Source organism: Cannabis sativa, chromosome 3 (assembly GCF_029168945.1).
Source record: "Cannabis sativa cultivar Pink pepper isolate KNU-18-1 chromosome 3, ASM2916894v1, whole genome shotgun sequence".
Taxonomy (NCBI): Eukaryota; Viridiplantae; Streptophyta; class Magnoliopsida; order Rosales; family Cannabaceae; genus Cannabis; species Cannabis sativa.
Window position 1 is genome coordinate 60,393,639 of NC_083603.1, and position 19,000 is coordinate 60,412,638.

A 19,000-nucleotide genomic window follows, 5' to 3' on the forward strand; every position below is an offset into this window, starting at 1 on the left:
TTTTCTCGGCGCCCCTCTCTCGTCCGCGCGCGTAGACAGGCTGCTTGCAGCCTCCTGGGCTGCTACATGCAGCCACTTTCCCAAAATTGCGATTTTTGGGATTTTTTCCCAAAAAATCCAATTTTTTCATGGGATTGTTTCCCAAAATTTATGTTTCCAATTTTAAATATTTTCAATTTGGAATTTTTCCAATTTTAAATATTTCTATTTTGGAATGTTTCCAATTTTAAATATTTCCTATTATGGTCAGATTTAAAAATTTGTTAACTTCTTTAATATTTATTTATTATTTAATTATAAGATTAGATATTTTGATATTTAAGATATTTTAAATTAAAAGATAACTTTGTCTTTTATTTAAAATATTATATTAAAATTATCTTATATGACAAATTAAATAATTAATAAATTTGAAATTCACATAGATATTTTTATAGATATACTTACCATAATATTTTCAAATTCAAAATTTGTTATTTTGTTAAATATTTAATTATTTATAAATTATAAGTTTAAAAATGATATTTTTTTATATATATCATTTTTTTCCTTATTGGAAATTTATAAATCATATCTTAAATATTTAAATAACATAGATATTTTTGTAGAGATTTGAATATTGCTTAATTTGAGATATTTTGACATATAATTATGGTAATTATTATTCATTTATTATTTTATTCCTAAAATAATAATTATCTAACCAAATCTATTTTAAAATTGGTTTATTTTATTAAATTATAAGATCTGAAAGTGATATTGAAGATTCTTTCCTTTCAAATCATTGATCTTATTAGATATTTAATTTAATTTGATTCAAATAAACTTAGATATTTTAAAATTAGTTTCCTTTATTTGGTTAGTTTAAGAATAATAATTTAATTATATTAATATCTTATTTCACATCTGTTACATGGACAATGTTTGTTTATTTATATTGTTTATTCAAAAACTCTTTTTAACAAACCTATTATTTATCTGATCTAAATTGCTATGATTAACTTGGTGACAGATCCAATGATCTGATTTTAATCATAGTCCAATTGACGATAGATCTTATAAATAATTTGTAATAGGTAAATTTTGTACTTCTTTCATCTGTGTAAACCTAGTAACATGATAGGGCCCATCCAAATCATTTGACCTGTGTGAGCCTATATGTTTGCTTTTGGGCTTAGATGCATATAGGAAGCCCATTTAAGTTTTTACTAAGTAAATGGACTAGGTTGCTAAAATAAATTTTGACATAAGGAAATTTATTTAGGCCCAATTAGATTTGGGCTTATTCAATTAATAACAATTATTTATTTAAAGGTTAAATTGTTGGGAATTATTTTACCAGGATCTTAGATCTACTCACAAGTATGTTTATTAACATCCTAAATATGAACTTTCTAAAACGATAAAATAAACACATATAAAGTTAAGAAAACCTTACATTGATGCAGCGGAATAAATGTCTCCTTCCACTCAGATCTCTAACCCTTGATTCCTTTCTGTAGCAGAGTATAATCAAGATCTGAGCCCGAATCTCCTTCTTCTTCAAGCTTTGATCCTTCACAGTCTTCCAATCTATGATTGAGTTACTGCTTGCTGTGTGTGGGCACTTACTCTTTCACTAGGGTCACGAAAAAGATGAAGGGAAAAGAGAGAGAGAGATTTCGGCCAAGGTAGAGAGTGAGGAAGGCTCAGTTTTCTGAAGAGAGAAATTTCTGTCAGAAAGCTAATGAAAACTTGTGATTTGACTGAGCCATCACTTTCTATTTATAGGCAACTACTAGGTCTAGGTTTAGAATTATTTGGCATTAAAATAATGAAAATATTAATTTGAAAAATCAACATTAAGTGGTCGGCCATATGGTGTTATTGGGCCTTACTTAATTTTGCAATTTTATCAAATTTTATCTCTATTTTCTCAAAAATGCCAATTTTCCAATTCTAACCTTTTAAATGCCAAAACTAATTATTTAATAACTAAAATAGATTATTAAATAATATTTTCATTTAATTTAATTATTAATTAGACATATAAAGTCCATTAATAAATAAATAAACCTAGAAAACTCTTTTCCTTACAATTTCACCCATAATTAGTGAAAATTCATAAAATTAGACATAGTCTAACTTTAGAATTATAATTGATCAATCACGAATCAATTAATGAGTCTTACAAGCAGAATGTTCTCAACTAGAATGGGGACCATGGATCTATATGCTGAGCTTCCAATAAGTGAACCAAATTTACCAAGTAAATTCCTACTTATTAATTCTTCGTTGAATCCACTCTTAGAACTTAGAATTGCACTCTCAAACTTATATAGAGCATATTGTATGTTTCACGATACCAATATACTATCTCATTTAACCATTGTTATAATCTTATTGTGATTTAAAGATCCTCTATATAGATGATTTACATCGAGATGGGATTTCTTTACCGTTCTCACCCCTCAATGTATTTTGCCCCTTAAAACACTTAGCTACCTGTAAATGGTGTTTAGTGATCTAATAATTAGTCAGTTAAACAAGAGCTCATCCATTTACTTTTATTTGCTAAGCTCGAAGGGAATCATCACTTGACTTCTATACACCAGTAGAAGCTATAGATTCCATATTTATGTTCATCACTCCCACTCAATCATACTATCATGTTCTCGAAATATACGTATCACCCTGACCCGAAAGTAGGCTTAACTAATAAATCTAAGAACATGAATAGCACTCCTGAGTTGAGCCCAAGCATATCAGGATTTAGATTCTTTTCAATCTTAAGATCAACTACTGATATTGACTTGGAAAGATATGTATAACGGTAAGTTTGTAATATCTTAACTTAGTTGCAATATCGGTCCAGTCCAATGTATACTCCATACATTCGAAACTAGTATACTTTACTAATGTCCTGGAAAGAACATAACACTTACTCCAAGTGTAAGTACACATCATCGCTGATTATCACATTAGTGTAAATCCAATAACACTGATGAAACAGGGACCAAAACTTTTGATTCATATGATCACACATTCCACTGTGTTGACGATACTGTAACTGTAAATAAACATATGATCTGGATTTAACTGATTTTGTGTGTATGAACATATTAAACATGTTAAACATATTAAACCATTAGCATGTAAAATTCATGCAAACATCAATCACTTCAAATTTCTTATATTGATAACTAATCAGATTGTAAAGAGTTTTATTTAGGGCATAAAACCCAACATAAATTCCTCTCTTTTGGGCCTTGTGTGAGAGTTGGGGGGCCATAGAAGTGGGTACGACATACTGAACTCAGCTCCCCCTCACATGAACTACCATAATTGTGAAGGCCCATTTGCCTTATTTAAATAATTGTATTAGGTTAATTATATTAGTCTAACCTAATTAAAATTGAATTAGCAACATAATTAACTTTTAAAATATATGAAATTTATTTTTCATGTAATATTTTAAAGTTAATTTTAGAAAAACACTTAGTCAATGATATATTCTAGATAGTTATTTCTAGTACTAGTTATTATTTCTAATATTAAATAAAAAAATATCATTGATTGTGAAATTAATTGTCTCATAATTAATTTTGGTACAATCTAAGTTTAGTATATTTTCCTAGTATTAAACTAGAATTAATAATTAAGTTTCTTCTTTACTTAATTATTTATTTCTTGAATTTAATACATTTAATTAAATTGAAAATTTCAATATCTAAGTTGATTTTCATCATGATACTTTAATATTGTTATTTTCATGTTATTTAATTAAAGTTGAAAATTATTTTAAGTTTGGAATCTTATTTCAGAATAACTTAAGTTTGAATAATTTTCAAAATATATTTTATTTTATTTTATTAATCATTTCCCAAAATTTCGAAATTGCATCACCTTTAATGCAGAAATTTCGAATTTTATTTGAAAAATAGATTAAAGTTGAAAATTATTTATTTAATTTTGGACCAACTTAAATCAGTGATTTTTTCATTTAATGGTTAATTAAAATAAATGAACTAAAATATATTATAATTAGAAATTGGATTAATTAGTCTATGAAAGTCTAGATAGATATTATCTGTTTTGCTTGAAGTATTTTTCTAGTGTATTTAATTAAATAGAAAATTAATATTTAAGTTGATTTTTTAATCATGATACTTAAATATTTGAAATTTTTCTTAGATATTTAATTAAATAGGAAAATTATATTTTTTGTTGAAAATTAATTTTTATTAATTAATTTTGGGCCAACATAAAATTAGAGTAATTTTCCAGGATTTATTTTTATTTTATTTTAAAGTACTTTCGAAAGTAGTATTCTTATACAGTTAATTTTTCGAAATGCAATATATATTTACAGAAAATTAAATTTGAGTTGTAAATTAATTTAAATTAATTTTGAAACACCGTAATTTGAATAATTTTCTAAATATTTATGGAAATTATTACTAAGATGGAAATAATTCACGTTATTTATCCATCTAAGTATAATTTATAAATATTAAATTAAAATTTATATTTGGAATTTTTCATTCTAAATTAGAAATTTTAAGTAAATAAATATATATTTAAAATAAATGGATTAAAATAAATATTAGAAGAAAATACAACCTTCATTAAATAATGAGCTTTATTATAAGGATATTCGATCTCCATTGTTGGTTTTACATAGCTATTGTTTTAGTGAGTAATCCTCCCTAATGGAGGAACGTTCATTAGCAAGTTAGCACCGTTTAATCTCGAAAGATAAGTAATCTTGTAAGTTTTTTATATAGTTTATGACCACCCTAATGGTGGCGACTGTATAAGACTTGCAAGAATATGAAACAATGGTGGAAGCTCATAAGATAGAATAGCCTTGACTCTCGCCTAAACGGGACAACGCAGATTCACATCTTGATCGAATAAAAGGTTGCTAGAATGTTAATCATTTTAGATGAGCTGACAACTCTATTCAATGAATGGTAGCTTTGACTCTCGCCTAAACGGGACACTGATATCAGTTTGTTGAAAACCTTGGAAATTATTTAGGATTGTATGTTTTAGTATTTTCACTTGTCATTCCTACTTGCTATGTGCTTCATAATTTCTGAATTGTGTATGAATTTGTATTGAACCATGTTATTTTCTGTTATTAAATTGTAGTTTAATTTCAAATCTTCATTGTTGGTCTAACTTGATTTGTTTTTCTAATGAGATAAATCCCTAATGGATTTTCACCATTAGACTAACATAATAGTGTTAGATCTCGAAAGATAAATATTGTATATGCAACATCTAGCTGTTCATCAATTGATGACACCTTAGACTAGTGTTTTACAATATGAAACAAGAAGATTATATAAATAAGATTACTTTGACTCTCGCTAATCGGAGCATCGTTGGATTCTTATTTAAAACAAAATTATCCTAATTCCTCTTAGCTTATTCATTTCGAAATAGCTTAATGACATATCATTGGATGAATGGTCTATAAATCATATAAAGTCTTATTTTCTCTTAAGAAATTAGATGACGCATATGATTATATTCCCGGAATTCTATCCCTAAATGATATAAATCCTCAATCTTAGATATCTCCTACTTGTATAGGCAAATCATAGAGTTAGATTAGTAGTGGTGGTCCAAGAAAGAGTTACTAATTATACAGTTACACTTTCACAAGTGTTTAATAACCATTTTCTATTAATGGATTCAAACTGTATGAGTTTAGTATTCTGTGACCAGAATCCACTTGCACTATTCTAAGAACTCTTTGATGTAACTAAACTTAAGTCATCAAAAGATACAACCAGATATTTTATAAATCTATGGCATTTGTATCTTGTTCATAGTGGTTTTGACAAGATCATTCTCTGCAAAGAGTTAATATGCCTATATCCACTGAAAGTAAGTTCATCTCATTCGTAGATGGATGTACATTCAGGGGTGGATATGAGTTTTCGTTGTATTCTTAAAACGATCACTCTAGATTTTACCTTATGCAAAAGAAATTTGAAATGTTTGAAAAATTTCATGAATTTCTAGCAATGGTAAGTGGTTAAAGATCTTGAGAACTGATAGGGGTGGAGAAAAAGTTAGTAGATATGCAGTTCAAAGATCATTAATTTGATTTTGAATTATATCCAAACTTACCTCCCAAGAAATTCGAGTTGCATATTGATGATTAGTTACTAGTCGTTGCCTAAATCCTTCTATGGAAATAAAATTTCAGAATGATGCGATGGTTGTATACTTAATGTAAATCATTACTAGATTCATTGTAACGCCCTGAATAAATAGGTACGCTACCCAAAATACTTATGAAACCCTAATCCCCTAAAAGGGATTACTAATCAAAATAGCGCAGAATTTAAACTTTTATATTAAACAGAATGAAAATAAACTTGTAATATATTTAAACTTTTAAAATAGTTGGGCTCCCAAAAATATTTACAAACGCTATTACAAGTCATTTATTCCTAGCCGACCTAAACGGCAAAATAGAATTCAAAAGTTCATCACTGATAGACCCTTAACCCGCTTGGTCTGATATGGCCTGGACATGTACATTCTTTGCCCAGCTCCTGCACTCATGGCTGATCAGCAAGACAGTATAAAACATATCAATAATATGCTCATCATATAATATAAACAACAATGCCATTCAAATTTGTCTGTGTGACACAGACCTGCATGTTGCGCTCACATGCCTATATATGTCTACGTGGCGTAGACCTACGTGTTGCGCTCACACGTCTAAATACAATAAGGCCTTAGAACAGTTCATCTCGATTCTTGTTACCGAGTCCAACCTGATTATACCTTGAACGCATAACCCTTAATCTCAACATATATATATATATCACATAATTAATGGTGTCACTGCACTATTTGTCTATTTGCTATAGACATGCGTGTTACGCTCACACGCCTATATATGTCTATGTGGCATAGACCTACGTGTTACTCTCACACGTCTATATATGTCTATGTGGCATAGACCTACGTGTTACGCTCACACGTCTATTTACAATAAGGCCTTAGTAAGGTTTATCTCGGTTATAACTACCGAGTCTAACCTGGTTATGCCTTGCTCGCATAACTCTATTCATATATATTTACGTAATCCATACATTACGTTCTTTCAATGGTTTATCCTGATAATATATACCAGGTCTAACCAATTTATGTCTTATACACATAACTCTTGATATATATACGTACATTCCATATACACTGTAACATATAAAATCTTAGGGTAATAACCTTAACTTGCATACCAAATAGTCTCTCATATAACATATTATTGCATGCTAAAAATAACACTTATAGATACTAATAACCCTAATTCATGCTTTCACTTGATTAGCAATATTATTGTACATCATGACTTTCTTACATTCACATAAATTCTAGGGTAATAACCCTAGACTGCATTACTATCAAACTCAAGGTACTAATTTATCGAGTCTAACTTAATTATGCCTTGTGCGCATAATTCTTTATTACAATATATTTAGCATGGCATAGCATTTACACATTAATAATTACTAGGGTAATAACCCTAGGCCATTAAACCGCTCACTTTAGGGTAATAACCCTAATCTCGGTTTCTACTTATCACCAATATAATATTCAATATAAGCACCATCGTGCATATCTCTACGTGCAACTACTGTCTTACCTGTTGTCCCGCAAAGGCATAGATTCCGAATCCCCGGGTGCTCCTGACCAGGTGCCGGTAATCCTAGTCACACAATCCGAGATTTTCACAAATAGGGTTAACCCCTGATTTCACATTCATAAATTAAATTCATGGCATTTCAAATATAGATAATCACATAGAGCTCGAAAAGATCTTTCCAACGGTATAAAGAACGTCCCAAACGGAGTCCCGAGTCAAAAGTTATGGCGAAACAAAATTCAACATTTCCCGATGAACTCCAACCGGAATTCCGGATGAACCAACCGGAATTCCGGTTGTCTGGGCAGAGAACACGAAATTTCTCAATCTTTAAACCCCCAAAACTCACTCAAATCATCCCCAAACATTTCCAAACTTTCCAGAGCATCAATATATGTCATAATAAACATATTCCACAACTTAAACACAACAATTGCACTAAAAATCAAAAAGTGTCATTAAAGCACCAAGCTTGAGTTCCATGAACTCAAGCTTGCTTTTCACAACCAAACTCTCAATTTACTACTTACAGCAGCTAGCAAACATTATAGGATTAAAAACAAATATCTCATGCTTCCAAAATCCCACAATTAAACACAAATCATGACTTTAACTCATAAAATCTAAGCTCTTGAACTAGAGCTTCAAAACCATGCATCCCAACTATTTTTCCAGCAACAATCATCATCAAATACTTTGAATTCAAGATAAGGAAGAAACCCTAGAACTCCATCTAGAGCTCAAACAACCAACACACAAAGAATTCAAGCAAAACTCACTTAAATTAACAAAAGAACATCATCTCATGTAACATGTAATTATCCTCTTCATCAACACCATAATCATGCATTTCTAACAATCAAAATTCAATAGACACAACCACAATCACAGCTGCAAGGATTACCTCAAGTTCAATCCAAATACAAGCACAAAGTTTCTCAATCACAAAGCTTCAATCCAAGCTAAAACCCAAGCAAATTCCTCACCAATTCCAATTGCATTTCAAGAGAGGGTTTGAGAGAGAGGGGTACGGGTTAGGGGTGAAACAACCAGAATTTTTCCTTTTCTTTCTAAAAATTCATCTTTTATTAATTGTAGAAAATAAAGGTCAAAAGACCATTTTGCCCCTAGGGCTATAAAACATGCATATACACTCACATGGGCAATTTAGTCATTTCATGCTCATTAATTTCCAAATAAAATTCAGATTTCTCATTATCAAATAAAATGCCAAATATCTCAATCCAATTTACATTTCGGGCCCGAACCCAGTTCGGCCCGAAATACCCAGTTGTGACTATACCGCGCCAACCTGTCAGAACACACCTGAAAAGACAACACATGCATACTATATAATAATATAGTTCTATTAAGCACGTAATTAAATTAATTTTAACAATTTACCCTTCTCGGGTCATAATTACCAAAATACCCCAGGCTCACCAACGGGGTCTTTAATATATTAAAATTCATATAAAATCACATATATTGAACTATATAATAATATAATTCCTCCATTATGAATAATTATCTAGTTAGGGTTTTGCTAATCCATTTCCTAATTCTGGGTATTATAATTACCCCCTCCTTATAGAAATTTCGTCCCGAAATTTACCTGAACAACTCCAAATATTTCTGCTGCATATCCGTCTCGAGTTCCCAGGTTGCCTCTTCTACCTTACTGTTCTTCCACAGTACTTTCACCAGTGCCACTGTCTAGCTTCTCAAGACTTTCTCTCTTCTATCAAGTATCTGCACTGGTTATTCCTCGTATGACAGGTCCGGCTGAAGTTCCAATGCTTCATAACTCAGAACATGGGACGAGTCTGAGACATACTTCTGAAGCATTGAAACATGAAACACATTATGTACAGCTGCCAGCGCTGGGGGCATAGCCAACCTGTACGCTACTTGCCCTATCCTCTCAAGGATTTCAAAAGGTCCAATGAACCTTGGGCTAAGTTTTCCTTTCTTCCCAAAGCGTTTTATTCCTTTCATTAGAGATATTCAGAGAAATACCATGTCCCTGACCTGAAAATCAATATCTCGATGCTTTGGATCAGCATAACTCTTCTGCCTACTCTGAGCCACGAGCATTCGCGCTCTAATCTTATCAACTGCATCACTTGTTTTCTAAACAGCTTCGGTACACAAGAACTTTCTTTCATCCACTTCATCCCAGTGTATGGGTGATCTACATTTTCTTCCATATAAAAGTTCATAAGGAGCCATCCCGATTGTTGCCTGATAGCTGTTATTATAAGAAAACTCGATCAGGGGAAGGTACATTACCCATGATCCCTCAAAGTCACACACACATGCCCATAGCACGTCGTCTAAAATTTGGATCATCCTCTCGGATTGCCCATCCGTCTGAGGATGAAATGTCGTGCTGAACTTTAACTGAGTACCCATAGCTTGCTGTAGACTCTCCCAAAATCTTGATGTAAACTTCGGATCTCTGTCCGAAATAATTTACTTTAGGACACCATGAAGACGAACAATTTCTCTAACATATAACTCAGCATACTGGTTAATGGAGAAAATTCATCCGAACAGGTAGGAAGTGCGCTGACTTTATAAACCTGTCCACTATGACCCACACAGAGTCAAGTTGTCCCGTGGTTCTAGGCAAACCTACCACAAAGTCCATAGCGATATCTTCCCATTTCCACTCCGGTATATTCAATGGCTACAATAACTCTGCAGGCCCCTGATATTCAGCCTTTACTTGCTAACAAATAAGACATTTAACAACATACTCAACAAGGTCACTCTTCATGCCTGGCCACTAGAACATGGCTTTCAGGTCTTAATACATCTTTGTTGACCCTGGATGAACTGAATAAGGAGTTGTATGAGACTCATTCATAATTTCTTTCTTGATACACTCATCCATGGGCACACAAACTCGATTCCCAAATCTCAGCATTTCCATTTCATCTACTGAGAAATCACTAGCTTTCCCAACTGAAACCCTAACTCGGGTTTTTATCAACTCTGAATCTTGCTTTTGTGCTTCTTTAATTCTCTCTAAAAGAGTGGATTGCAGGGTAATATTAGCCAATTGCCCCACAACCAACTCAATCTGAGCTCGAGTCATTTCATTTGCTAACTGTCGGGAGATTTACTTCACAGTACTCAACTGACTCTGACCTTTTCTACTCAAAGCGTCAGCAACCACATTGGCCTTACCAGGATGATAAAAGATCTCACAATCATAATCCTTCACCAATTCTAGCCAACGTCTTTGTCTCATATTCAAGTCCTTCTGGGTGAAGAAGTATTTCAGACTTTTATGATCAGTGTATATCTCACATTTCTCGCCATAAAGGTAATGCCGCCAAATCTTTAGCGCAAATACCACTGCTGCGAGTTCTAAATCGTGAGTAGGGTACCTCTGTCGTACTCCTTTAACTGCTGAGAAGCATAAGCTATTACCCTCCCAGCCTGCATAAGCACACAGCCGAGACCCTGTCTCGAGGCATCACAATATACCACAAACTTTTCCTTATCTGAAGGAAGAGTTAGTACAGGAGCGGTAATCAAGCGTTGCTTTAACTCCAGGAAACTTTTCTCACACCGATCAGTCCAAACAAACTTCTGGTTCTTTCGGGTCAGCTCCGTTAAGGGTACAGTAATCTTTGAAAAACCCTCAATGAACCGAAGATAATAACCAGCCAAACCCAGAAAACTTCTGACCTCTGTAGTTGACTTCGGTACTGGCCAATCCCGAACAGCTTCAATTATTATCGGATCCACTATGATCCCATCTTTATCCACTATGTGCCCCAGAAATGAGACACGGGATAACCCAAACTCACACTTCTTGAATTTAGCATACAACTTATTGTCCCGTAATCATTGTGAAACTGATCTGAGATGCAACTCATGTTCTTTATCTATTTCAGATTACTCCAAGATGTCATCGATAAACACGATCACACATCTAATCAGGTAATCTTGGAACGTCCGATTCATATAATCCATATCAAACATACTACGTATCCTTGGCCCATCATTCACCCTGATAGTGATTCTTGCATTTCAGACATTCAAGATATGACTTGAAAGAGGATCCGTGACCTTGACGGCCACCTCAATTTCCCCGATGCTTTCTATTTATTACCCCTGATACTCCGAAAGCCTTAGCCTTCCGTTTGTGATCAGGGTTGCCACTGACGGTCCCCTTACTGACGTTACCACTAGCAGGCGGATTCGATGCTGTGACGGCATCCTTTGCGGTCTTCTCTTTTACTACATATTGCTCAGCCTCCTCAGCAATTAAGGCTAGCTCTATCACTTTCTTGTACAAAGTGTCATATGAAGTGGTAACCTTCAAGTCCCGACTGATTGTGGCATTCACTCCTCTCTTCATCCACTGCTTGGCCTTAATTATGTCAATACCTCCTAGAAAAGTCAGAGGTTGCAGCTTCACGAACCGCTCAAACACCGAGTCTCATTGCGGCATAACAAACCCCTGGTTACCCACCACTGGCACAGGTGCTGGTGGTAACACTTGATCAACAGGGGCAGTCGGTTACCTTAATCGTCCCAACTCTTGTTCTTAACGAAGTATGACACTTCGCATTTCTTGAAACATCTGCTGCCATTCAGCAGGAGGATTAGCATTGCCAACCTCTGCATTATTTCCCCAGATTCTGTGGAGGTGGGGGCAGTGCGATGAATGGGTTTGGTCTACACCAGGCTCTACTAACTCGCCCTGTGGTCTAGATGATTAAAGAGGGCCCACTACTAGTACCCGTGTAATCAACAACCCCAGCGAATTAAGCACCAATACCACACTTACGCACTTAATGCCTTAAACCCTAACTCGTCTATTTACCTCATATAACTAAACAGTTAACCATATAGCATTTAAAGCATGACATCACATATAACATACATACTCTAGATGCTTGCATACTGCCTAAAATGGAAAGCGGTAAACAGATGATCACACATACAGTCAAGTATTTACTCTCAATACTTACTGCACCATGAGTCGAGCTTATCTCTGACGACGAATGTACATGTTCGGCCGGTCTACAGGAAGTTTAAAAACCTTGGCGCTCTGATACAAAATTGTAACGCCCTGAATAAATAGGTACGCTACCCAAAATACTTATGAAACCCTAATCCCCTAAAAGGGATTACTAATCAAAATAGCGCAGAATTTAAACTTTTATATTAAACAGAATGAAAATAAACTTGTAATATATTTAAACTTTTAAAATAGTTGGGATCCCAAAAATATTTACAAACGTTATTACAAGTCATTTATTCCTAGCCGACCTAAACGGCAAAATAGAATTCAAAAGTTCATCACTGATAGACCCTTAACCCGCTTGGTCTGATATGGCCTGGACATGTACATTCTTCGCCCAGCTCCTGCACTCATGGCTGATCAGCAAGACAGTATAAAACATATCAATAATATGCTCATCATATAATATAAACAACAATGCAATTCAAATTTGTCTGTGTGACACAAACCTGCATGTTGCGCTCACATGCCTATTTATGTCTACGTGGCGTAGACCTACGTGTTGCGCTCACACGTCTAAATACAATAAGGCCTTAGAACAGTTCATCTCGATTATTGTTACCGAGTCCAACCTGATTATACCTTGAACGCATAACCCTTAATCTCAACATATATATTTATCACATAATTAATGGTGCCACTGCACTATTTGTCTATTTGCTAACTACCGAGTCTAACCTGGTTATGCCTTGCTCGCATAACTCTATTCATATATATTTACGTAATCCATACATTACGTTCTTTCAATGGTTTATCCTGATAATATATACCAGGTCTAACCAATTTATGTCTTATACACATAACTCTTGATATATATATATATACTAGTATACTGTTACGTGCGATGCACGTATGTTATGTTTTATATTAAGTATTATATTATGAGTTCGGAAGGAAATAAATGAATCAAAAATAAATAATATTTAATTTAGAGAGATTTGAATAATAAATTTAAATTAAACTTTTATGTCCAGTATAATGGAGTTTAATAGCAGCAAGAACATCTTTCACCTGAAAAACAAATATTACAAAATTAAGAATAACTAACACTTAAAGGAACATTCTCACTACCAAGAAGAAATCTTAGATATATATTACAAATATTACAAAATTAAGAATAACTAACACTGGAACATTCTCACTACCAAGGAGAAATCTTAGATATGGAGTCAAAAACAGAGCAAAATTAAAATTAATGTGTACAAGTATTCCCAAGAAGCTACCACTGTCAGCCTACCAGAAGTTATGAATTTTAACAATACTAACTGAAATCTCATCTGCTCATTATAAAGCCACCGGCACTCAAAATAGCACAACAAAAGTAACAAAGAAGTATTAAAATTTCATTGAAAACACCAAAATCCCAACTGTTAAGAATAGTACGATTACTGCCACCAAATATAATCGTCTCAGTCTTTTCCTGTAGTGCAACTCCCTAGAATTTTCTGAAATCGTCGAACCAGTTTCTTGATCAAAATCGAATTCATCATAATTATAAGAATGAACTTGATGAGTATGAATCCCTGCCATATTTACATATATAGGTCGATCTCTTTGAAAAGAAATGAAGTAATATAATTTGTAGTTTATAATTTGTAGTTTACATTCATTAAAGTTTTATTGACTTTTTTAAAATTCAATTAGACTAACGAATTACGACTTTTTCTCTATAGATAACTATAAACAAATGGTCAATATTTTCTTTTTATGTAAAACAAAGTATTTAACAAAAAAAAAAAAAAGAACAACACACGTACACAAGTAAATTGAAATTGCAGTAATCAAAATAAATAATTAAATTGAAATTGCTTTAGTCTTGATTGGATAGATATTAGATAAGATAGAAAAAGATAAAAAATTAATTATTATTATTATTATTATTATTATTATTATTATTATAAGCTATACTGTGTCACATTTTTACGTGTTTTATGCATGAGCTTGTCAAGCTGTCATTGGTTAAAATATATTTAATTAATTTCATTATTCTGCCATATAATTAGGATTTTCATTTCTAAAGATTTGAAAATTTGAAATTTCAATAGAATTTGTTAGAGTGATATATGGGTAAGATATTTTTTTTAATTTTAAAAAAAAATTGTAGCCGTGTAAAAAAAATTCAAAAATGGTAGGATTTATTAGAGATATATGGGTAAGATATTTTTTTTTTAATTTAAAAAAAGATTATTTAATTTTTTGGATTTAATTATTGGGTTTATTTATTTGTTAACGTTTAACGTTAACAGTCTGTTAAGTTAATCGTGTAAGTATAAATAAAAAAAAGAATCGTTAAACCAAGAATCGTTAAACCAAGAATTTCCGTTAGATAGGCACTTTTAATATATAAAGATACGTACATTCCATATACACTGTAAGATATAAAATCTTAGGGTAATAACCCTAACTTGCATACCAAATAGTCTCTCATATAACATATTATTGCATGCTCAAAATAACACTTATAGATACTAATAACCCTAATTCATGCTTTCACTTGATTAGCAATATTATAATACATCATGACTTTCTTACATTCACATAAATTCTAGGGTAATAACCCTAGACTGCATTACTATCAAACTCAAGGTACTAATTACGGAGTCTAACTTAATTATGCCTTGTGCGCATAATTCTTTATTACAATATATTTAGCATGACATAGCATTTACACATTAATAATTACTAGGGTAATAACCCTAGGCCATTAAACCGCTCACTTTAGGGTAATAACCCTAATCTCGGTTTCTACTTATCACCAATATAATATTCAATATAAGCACCATCGTGCATATCTCTACGTGCAACTACTGTCTTACCTGTTGTCCCGCAAAGGCAGAGATTCCGAATCCCTGGGTGCTCCTGACTAGGTGCCGGTAATCCTAGTCACACAATCCGGGATTTTCACAAATAGGGTTAACCCCTGATTTCACATTCATAAAGTAAATTCATGGCATTTCAAATATAGATAATCACATAGATCTCGAAAAGATCTTTCCAACGGTATAAAGAACGTCCCAAACGGAGTCCCGAGTCAAAAGTTATGGCCGAAACAAAATTCAACATTTCCCGATGAACTCCAACCGGAATTCTGGATGAAACAACCGGAATTCCGGTTGTCTGGGCAGAGAACACGAAATTTCTCAATCTTTAAACCCCCAAAACTCACTCAAATCATCCCCAAACATTTCCAAACTTTCCAGAGCATCAATATATGTCATAATAAACATATTCCACAACTTAAACACAACAATTGCACTAAAAATCAAAAAGTGCCATTAAAGCACCAAGCTTGAGTTCCATGAACTCAAGCTTGCTTTTCACAACCAAACTCTCAATTTACTACTTACAGCAGCTAGCAAACATTATAGGATTAAAAATAAATATCTCATGCATCCAAAATCCCACAATTAAACACAAATCATGACTTTAACTCATAAAATCTAAGCTCTTGAACTAGAGCTTCAAAACCATGCATCCCAACTATTTTTCCAGCAACAATCATCATCAAATACTTTGAATTCAAGATAAGGAAGAAACCCTAGAACTCCATCTAGAGCTCAAACAACCAACACACAAAGAATTCAAGCAAAACTCACTTAAATTAACAAAAGAACATCATCTCATGTAACATGTAATTATCCTCTTCATCAACACCATAATCATGCATTTCTAACAATCAAAATTCAATAGACACAACCACAATCACAGCTGCAAGGATTACCTCAAGTTCAATCCAAATACAAGCACAAAGTTTCTCAATCACAAAGCTTCAATCCAAGCTAAAACCCAAGCAAATTCCTCACCAATTCCAATTGCATTTCAAGAGAGGGTTTGAGAGAGAGGGGTACGGGTTAGGGGTGAAACAACCAGAATTTTTCCTTTTCTTTCTAAAAATTCATCTTTTATTAATTGTAGAAAATAAAGGTCAAAAGACCATTTTGCCCCTAGGGCTATAAAACATGCATATACACTCACATGGGAAATTTAGTCATTTCATGCTCATTAATTTCCAAATAAAATTCAGATTTCTCATTATCAAATAACTTGCCAAATATCTCAATCCAATTTACATTTCGGGCCCGAACCCAGTTCGGCCCGAAATACCCAGTTGTGACTATACCGCGCCAACCTGCCAGAACACACCCGAAAAGACAACACATGCATACTATATAATAATATAGTTCTATTAAACACGTAATTAAATTAATTTTAACAATTTACCCTTCTCGGGTCATAATTACTAAAATGCCCCTGGCTCACCAACGGGGTCTTTAATATATTAAAATTCATATAAAATCACATATATTGAACTATATAATAATATAATTCCTCCATTATACATAATTATCTAGTTAGGGTTTTGCTAATCCATTTCCTAATTCTGGGTATTACATTCATGGATGACCTAATCGAAATCTTAAGAAAAGGTAGAACTGCTAACCCTGGTTTGCATGTTTGTTAGCTATTCTAAGTGATTAGGGGTGGAGCATCCCATAGTCATTAGATAAGAAAGTGTTTGTTTAAACAAATACTGATTTTCTAAGAAAATGACTAAGTCTGAAAATAAAGTAGCAAATAAAGGAGATTTTTTTTTTCTTGATTCCAAAAGTGTTCTATCATCTTATTTTACAAGATGATCCCACTGCCTCTGTTGTCTTAACACAACTGAAGAGGTCTATACCATTTAGTTTTCTTTCACATAGTTCACGGTACCTTATTGTAATGGGAGAGTTTGTAGGAACTCACCTTCTTATAACTTGGAAGACACTAGTGATTAAAATCCATTGTGAGTTTAAACAAGTAATGGATTGTCAAGATAAGAAACTAAGAAGAAAGCCAATAGAACTATGGTTTGATCCATTCACATGGAGTAACCTAAAGTTTTCTATTACAAGGACATGAAAGGAAATTTTCGTTCATAAGTCTATTCAATGGACTTAACGAAAATTCTTGTTCCTAGTATTATAGGTATGAGTTTATCTAAACCTATGGCTTGTGGTATACCTGGCAATTACTTACTCTAATGCAAGCATGAGATGCTGATGCATTTTCTTTCCAATGGAAATCTATAGAAGCTTCACAACTTCTTAGACATAGATTTTATTTATCTAAGGAAAAGTCTCAACTATTCCAGAGAAGATAAAGCCATGAAAGAATTTCTTAAATCAACAGTGAGAGGTCTCAGATATGCTTTAGTATGCCTTAGACCAGACACCTGCTATTGAGTGGGAGTAATGAGTAGGTATCAGATTAATCCAGGAGAGGAACATTGGAAGACAATCAAGTAAATTTTTAAGATTAAGAAGAGGAACTATATGTTAGTCGATAAGGGTGTGTTTTGAAACTCTTAGACTACACCACATTAGATTTCGAGACTTGCCTGTGTGCTAGAAAGCCTGCTGATGAGATGGTGATTACTTTGGGGGTGGAGTAGTGATTTTGGAGAAGTGTAAAAACCTATCTGAAATATCTTGGTCTACCAAAGAGAGACTGAATGTTAAAAGTTGCAAGAAATATACTTATTCAGTCTAAGGAAAGTTCTATACTTTTGTGGCACCGTTCCAACTTGCCTTAACTACTAGGGTTACTTCCTGAATAACCAAAGAGTAGTTGCCCAAAAGTATAGAATCCAGTATCCCAAGAGAGTAGACATATAGAGAGGAATTTCACATTATCATGGATTTTGTGATTAAGGAAGAGTAATGATGGAGAAGAGGTTGTGTTTAATTCAACCTGTCAGATCCCATTACTAGGAGTTTACTACTATTACACTTGATTTGTGTATCAAGGTGTTAATGATTATTTGAAATGCACTTTTTGTTTTATATTAGTGCAAGTGGGAGTTTGTTGGGTTTTCTGCCCTAAATAAAACTCATTTCATATAATCAGATTTACTTATTAATAAAGATCAGAAATAACATTTTATGTTGCATGGTTCACATGATTTATTTCATGATTATAGGTATCTAATGTATGAATTCTTTTTAAGTCCAGAACATATGAGTTGGTTAAAGATTATAGTGTTGTCAGCACAGTGGAATATAATCTTTATTATATGTTCAAAAGTTTATTCCCTGATTTGTCAGAACACTGGATTTAGACTGACATGGTATAATCAGCGATAGGTATTCTTACACCTTGGAAAAGTGTTATGTCCTTTCCAGGACATTGGCAAAGTTTACCAGTATCGGATGTATGGAGTATACATCGGAAGGGACCGATATTGAACTTTGATTAGATATGTTAAAATTTACCGTAATATCTATTCAATTCAATATCACCTGTTGATCCTAGAT